The sequence below is a fragment of the Astyanax mexicanus genome, chromosome 4 (assembly GCF_023375975.1).
Source record: "Astyanax mexicanus isolate ESR-SI-001 chromosome 4, AstMex3_surface, whole genome shotgun sequence".
NCBI classification, from domain to species: domain Eukaryota; kingdom Metazoa; phylum Chordata; class Actinopteri; order Characiformes; family Acestrorhamphidae; genus Astyanax; species Astyanax mexicanus.
This window is the reverse complement of record NC_064411.1, coordinates 4,512,025-4,520,055: the sequence shown is the minus strand read 5'-3', so window position 1 is coordinate 4,520,055 and position 8,031 is coordinate 4,512,025.

Here is an 8,031-nt window from a genome sequence, read left to right as displayed (position 1 = left end):
TGTTTGAGGAGGTTAAAAAGGTTGAAACCTCTCGAAAATTTACAGGCCTGCTTGAACTAAGCAGTACTTTCATCTGAAATTAAAATTTCTTGTATACGTATTTCATTGGCTCTATAGCGCCACCTAGGTTTCAATGCATATTTGACATTACAGGAATGCTCAAAACCTCTTGAAAATTGACAGATTGCATAAGACCTAAAAACACTTTACAAATATTTTGACAATTTTTTCATGTATAGCTAGCAGACTCTACAGCGCCCCCTAATTCGTTTGTTTAATAAATTAGCTGTGGATGTGTCAAAATTTGTCTAATCTTCTCAAATTTTGGTAGGATCGTAGATAGTATGACCCTGCACATATTTGCAATTGGCTTGTATTAGCTCCGCCCAACAGAAAGTCGGCCATATTGGAATTTGTAATATTTTTACAAATTTTTCACAAACTAATTTAAACTGCTCCTAAAGTCTTTGTCAGATTACCTCTTGTTTCGCTGTAAATGAACAACAGACATATTTGATGATAATTGCCAAAGGATTAGTTGATCGGTAAAACGGTGACCCAATGGCGAGCAATTGAGTCACTAGAGACGCAACACTAAACCAAAGTGAAACCATGACATGGTCAGAATACAGATTATTGAAAATTCATGAAACTTGGCAAAAACACAAAAGACATCATTACACACATTTTCAGCATTGGTAGGACTGACTCTGCCCAACAGGAAGTCGGCCATTTTGAAATATCTGCATTTTACACACATTTTTTGTGTACATTGTCAAACTACTCCTAGCAAATTTGATGAATTCTCTTGGTATTTGGTAAAAATAAACATTGAACATATCTGATGATAAATTGTGAAGGAATAGTCGATATCTCAAACGAGGACGAAATGGCAGATGGTTGAATTTTTGAGATCCCACATCAAAACAGGAGGTTAAAACCTAGGTAATGCCAGGTGTTTTGAGGAGGTTATAACGGAGAAAAACTCACAAAATTTGACCAGCCTGCTTATCTAAGGCTGTTGTTTGATGTAGAATTAGAATTTCAAATACATGTATTTTAACAGCGCCATAGCGCCACCTGTATTTTAAATGGATATTTCACATGTTTAACAGGATAGAAAACTCTTGAAAATTGGCACACTCAATAAGACCTCAAAATTACTTTTACCGGATTCTCGGTTTGGCCCGGTACGATTTGCGCTGTTGTGCGAGGGCCCTACGTCCCCCTGTGACAGGGGGACAACTCGTTATTATTATTTTTATTTTTAAACTTCGCACCCATTTTTGAGGCCTTTCTGATACTCGAAAACTCTTGCATTTTGGCACAGACGTCAAAGCCGGTGAAAAATTTTAAATTACATAGTTCACAGGTTTGGGCGTAAATCAGGAGCTCTATAGCGCCCCCAAACGTTGCCAGTGGCCGGGATAAAGTTTGTCCAATGTGCACCAACTTTGGTACGCTCATTGACCTCATTATACCGATCAAGAATCACTTGGATTTATTTGACTCCGCCTAACAGGAAGTCGGCCATTTTGGCAGGAATTCGCAAAATAAAAAGTTTCCGTGGTGTTTTGGGTGGGTTACGATGTTCGAAAACTCATAAAATTTCACAGGCCTATTGGGCATAGGCTGTACTTTGATGTAAAATTAGAATTTTTCATATTCATAATTTATCAGCTCTCTAGCGCCACCTATTTTATATGACATTTATAGAAAGCTCTTAGCCTCTTCTAAATTAGCAGACCCAATAATGCCTTTAAATGATTTCGAGAAATGTAATCATTTTTCTAATGTGGTGCTAAATGACTCTACAGCGCCCCCTATTTGGTTTAGGCTAATAAATTAGCGGTAGCTGTCTCAAATTTTCCCCAATGTTCAAAATTTTTGGTAGAAACATAGATATTACGATGCCACACATAATACCCATTGGCATGTATTAGCTCCGCCCAACAGGAAGTCGGCCATTTTGAAAAATGTTAAATTTTTAAACATTTTTCACATACTCATTCGAACTCCTCCTAGAGTCTTTCTCAGATTACAACTAAATGGTCTGTGGATAGTCTCCAGACATACGTGGTGCTAAATTGCGAAGGAATAGTCGATAGCTGAAACGATGACGTAATGGCGGGCAATTGATTTAATGGAGACACAACACTAAACCAAATAGAAACATTAGCATGGTCAGAATACAGCTGCTTGGAAATTCATGAAACTTGGCAAAAACATAAAAGACATCATTACACACATTTCCAGTGTTGATATGATTGACTCCGCCCAACAGGAAGTCGGCCATTTTGAAAAACGTGCATTTTACACACATTTTTTGCATACTTTGTCGAACTCCTCCTAGGGAATTTGTTGAATACTCTTGATATTTGTCAGCAATAAACTACTACCATCCGTGATGATAAATTGCGAAGGAATAGTCGATATCTTAAACGAGGACGAAATGGCGGACAGTTGAATTGCTGGAGATACCCCATTAAAATAGGAAGTAAATACATTCTGGTGTTGGTAGGTGTTTGAGGAGGTTAAACAGGTTGAACACTCACGAAACTTTACAGGCCTGCTTGATTTAAGCGGTCCTTTGATTAAAAATTGAAATTTCATAGATACATATTTCATTGGCTCTATAGCGCCACCTAGGTTTCAATGCATATTTGACATTACGGGAATGCTCAAAAACTCTTGAAAATTGTCAGATTCCATAAGATCTAAAAACACTTTACAAATATTGTGATAATTTTTTCATGTGTAGCTAGCGGACTCTATAGCGCCCCCTAATTCATTCGTTTAATAAATTAGCTGTGGATGTGTCACAATTTGTCTAATCTTCTCAAATTTTGGTAGGAGCGTAGATACTATGACTCTGCACATATTTGCAGTTAGTTTGTATTAGCTCCGCCCAACAGGAAGTCGGCCATATTGGATTTTGTAATTTTTTTACACTTTTTTTCACAAACTCATTTAAACTGCTCCTAAAGTCTTTGTCAGATTATCTCTAAATTAGCTGAGAATGAACATCAGACACAGTTGATGAAAATTGCCAAAGGAATAGTTGATCGCTAAAACGGTGACGTAATGGCGAGCAATTGATTGAATAGAGACGCAACACTAAACCAAAGTGAAACCGTGACACAGTCAGAACACAGATGATTAAAAATTCATGAAACTTGGCAAAAACACAAGAGACATCATTAGACACGTTTTCAGTATTGGTAGGACTGACTCCGCCCAACAGGAAGTCGGCCATTTTGAAATATCTGAATTTTGCATACATTTTTTGCGTATGTTGTCAAACTACTCCTAGAAATTTTGTTGAATTCTCTTGGTATTTGGTAAATATAAACATTGAACATATCTGATGATAAATTGTGAAGAAATAGTCGATATCTTAAACGAGGAGCGAATGGTGGACGGTTGAATGTTTGAGATGCCACATCAAAACTGGAGGTTGACACATAGGTAATGCTAGGAGTTTTGAGGACGTTATAAGAGAGAAAAGCTCACAAACTTTGACTGGCCTGCTTATCTGAGGCTGTTGTTTGATCTAGAATTAGAATTTCAAATATATGTTTTAACAGCTCTATAGCGCCACCTGTATTTTAAATGGGTATTTATCTGAGGCTGTTGTTTGATCTAGAATTAGAATTTCAAATATATGTGTTTTAACAGCTCTATAGCGCCACCTGTATTTTAAATGGGTATTTCACATTTTTGGCAGGATAGAAAACTCTTGAAAATTACCACACTTAATAAGACCTCAAAATTACTTTCACCGGTTTCTCGGTTTGGCCCGGTACAATTTGCGCTGTTGTGCGAGGGCCCTACGTCCCCCTGTGACAGGGGGACAACTCGTTATTATTATTCTGCCTCTTCGCACCCATTTTTGAGGCATTTCCGATACTCGAAAACTCACGCATTTTGGCACAGGCCTCAAGCTCGGCGAAAATTTTAAAGTTCCATAGAGGCTGGACTCAGGCGAGGTTCAGGAGCTCTATAGCGCCCCCAAACGTAGGCAGTGGCTGGGATGAAGTTTGTCCAATGTACACCAACTTTGGTACGCTCATTGACCTCCTCATAAAGAACAAGGATCAATTTGATTTATTTGACTCCGCCCAACAGGAAGTCGGCCATTTTGACAGGAAGTTGCAAAATAAAAAGTTTCCCGCTGGGTTTCGGAGGGGTTAAGATGTTTGAAAACTCCTAAAATTTTACAGAGCTATTTAGCTTAGGCCAAACTTTGACCTTCAGGTGGAATTTCGTAAATTCGTATTTCATCAGCTCTCTAGCGCCACCTATTTTATATCACATTTATAAAAAGCTCTCAGCCTCTTGATAATTGGCAGATTCAATAAGTCTTTGAAATGATTTAGAAATATTTTGTCGTTTTTCTCATGTGTAGCTAGATGACTCTACAGCGCCCCCTATTTTATTTAGGCCATTAAATTAGCTGTAGCTGTCTCAAAATTTCTCCAATATTCTCGATTTTTGGCAACAACATAGAGAGTATCATCCCGCACATATTACCCATTGGCTGGTATTAGCTCCGCCCAACAGGAAGTCGGCCATTTTGAAATTTGTGGAATTTTTACACATTTTTCAAGAACTCATTCAAACTCCTCCTAGAGACTTTGTCAGATTATCTCTAAATTGGGCGTGGGTAGGCTCCAGACATACATGGTGATAAATTGCGAAGGAATAGTCGATAGCTGAAACGATGACGTAATGGCAGGCAATTAATTTAATGGAGACGCAACACTAAACAAAAGTGAAACCATGACACGGTCATAACACAGATGATTGAAAATTCATGAAACTTGGCAAAAACACAAGAGACATCATAAGACACGTTTTTAGTATTGGTAAGACTGACTCCGCCCAACAGGAAGTCGACCATTTTGAAAAAAGTGTGTTTTACACACATTTTTTGCATACTTTGTCGAACTCCTCCTAGGGAATTTGTTGAATACTCTTGATATTTGTCTGTAATAAACTGCTAACATACTTGATTGTAAATTGCGAAGGAATAGTCGATATCTTAAACGGCGACGAAATGGCGGACAGTTGAATTGCTTGAGATGCCCCGTTAAAACAGGAAGTGAATACATTCTGGTGTTAGTAGGTGTTTGAAGAGGTTAAAAAGGTTGAAAACTCTCGAAAATTTACATGCCTGCTTGAATTAAGCAGTACTTTCATCTGAAATTAAAATTTCTTGTATACGTTTTTTATTGGCTCTATAGCGCCACCTAGGTTTCAATGCATATTTGACATTACGGGAATGCTCAAAACCTCTTGAAAATTGACAGATTGCATAAGACCTAAAAACACTTTACAAACATTTTGACAATTTTTTCATGTATAGCTAGCAGACTCTACAGCGCCCCCTAATTCGTTTGTTTAATAAATTAGCTGTGGATGTGTCAAAATTTGTCTAATCTTCTCAAATTTTGGTAAGATCGTAGATAGTATGACCCTGCACATATTTGCAATTGGCTTGTATTAGCTCCGCCCAACAGGAAGTCGGCCATATTGGAATTTGTAATATTTTTACAAATTTTTCACAAATTAATTTAAACTGCTCCTAAAGTCTTTGTCAGATTACCTCTTATTTCACTGTAAATGAACAACAGACATATTTGATGATAATTGCCAAAGGATTAGTTGATCGGTAAAACGGTGACCCAATGGCGAGCAATTGAGTCACTAGAGACGCAACACTAAACCAAAGTGAAACCATGACATGGTCAGAAAACAGATTATTGAAAATTCATGAAACTTGGCAAAAACACAAAAGACATCATTACACACATTTTCAGCATTGGTAGGACTGACTCCGCCCAACAGGAAGTCGGCCATTTTGAAATATCTGCATTTTACACACATTTTTTGTGTACATTGTCAAACTACTCCTAGCAAATTTGATGAATTCTCTTGGTATTTGGTAAAAATAAACATTGAACATATCTGATGATAAATTGTGAAGGAATAGTCGATATCTCAAACGAGGACGAAATGGCAGATGGTTGAATTTTTGAGATCCCACATCAAAACAGGGGGTGAAAACCTAGGTAATGCCAGGTGTTTTGAGGAGGTTATAACGGAGAAAAACTCACAAAATTTGACCGGCCTGCTTATCTAAGGCTGTTGTTTGATGTAGAATTAGAATTTCAAATACATGTATTTTAACAGCGCCATAGCGCCACCTGTATTTTAAATGGATATTTCACATGTTTAACAGGATAGAAAACTCTTGAAAATTGGCACACTCAATAAGACCTCAAAATTACTTTTACCGGTTTCTCGGTTTGGCCCGGTACGATTTGCGCTGTTGTGCGAGGGCCCTACGTCCCCCTGTGACAGGGGGACAACTCGTTATTATTATTATTCTTTTTCTCCTGTAAAAACAGTTGTGCAGCATAAACCGTAAGTCATAGAGAAATGAAACTTGGTAGGTAGATGTAGGATCAGTGCATCTCGGTGGACAACAAAAATGGCACCGATTGGTCAAGTGGTGGCGCTATAAACAAGGAAATTCATTTTTCACAATTTTCTCAATAACTCAAAAACCATAAGACCTACATTCAAAATTCTTTGTTTGATGGATTCCTTGGGTCAATACCTACAACTTTCCAATTTGGACCATGCACTTCCGTCTATATAGATTTTTTGCTAATTTGCATAATATGCAAAACATACTTTTGCGAACTAGTCCTAGGAATTTTGATCAATCCTGGCATGTTTGGTATCAAAACACTCGTGAGAGCATGGCCTTCAATATTCATTAAGAAAAAGTTGAAATTTGTAAACAATATGGCCACCATATGCAAATTAGTCCTTCCGGATATATGCCCCATTCACTTCAATTGTTAAATTTGGAACACTGTTTCTCAGCAACCGTGCAACCTAGCAAGCTGAAACTTTGCATGCAGAATCTGTCATACAGCCTCTAAAGGATGTTCAAAGGGCAACTTAATCAATCAACATGGCTGAACACCATCAGCCAATCAGCATTCAGCAGACATTTTGGCAGGCTGAATGTTGCCCAATCTGGATGACACTTGGCAGTTATGTTCAGGTGGAGACGCTGTAGTGACCTGCAAATTGCTGAAACAATCCGACCACTGGGGGGCGCTGTTCCAACAAATCGAATACATGTCAATCATACTATACTATTTTGACATCTAAATGTTTGTGCCATATTTAGTACAGTGGCTCTGACAAATTTGTCAATACAACTATGTTTAAAAAGTGCTTTGTTTATTCAGAACTGCTAATTGTTTGAAAATAGCAATATTGATACTAGTCTCTGGATATTTGGCCTATCACCGCCATTTCAGACTTGTTGCACACTGTAGAGTCTCTAGGTTAAGATTCAATAAAAACATTTGTGAAAATTTCACATACAATAGTGTCCAGGCATCAAGCAGTCTGAGCGTCCTTGAAATTTTCAACCTAAATTGCTGTAACTCTGCAGTATTTGCTGTAATCTCACAATGTCAAAGACCTCTGTACAATATCACTCTGATGAAGCGCCATTTAATACAGAACTAGATTTAGAATATATTTGTAATTACATGTCATATCAGAACATGCACTCCTTTGTGCCTCTTCTCAACATTAATAACAGGTGAAAGACTTTTGATAATTTCTCAATGTGACAGAGTGTCTCCAATTGTGTTACACCTTCTTACACATCACCATCCTATGCTCTAGTAGGCACCATTGTGCCAGTTGCTGTTTGATGAAGTGCCATTTAATTCAGAACTAGATTTAGAATAACTTTGTAATTACATGTCATGTCAGACAATGAACTCATTTGTGTTAATGTAAACTTGTTTGGTAAAACATTTCAGCTTGTTTTGCAAAGGTCAAAAGGTCAATCTGAACACCACTTTGTAAACATTCTGGTTGAAACCACCTGATCAATACCAATAACATGTAGACACATTTTGACTAGATCTAACTCACTTGATGAATATCCTACAAACTTCACTAGATTGACATTACAATTACAATTTACAATTT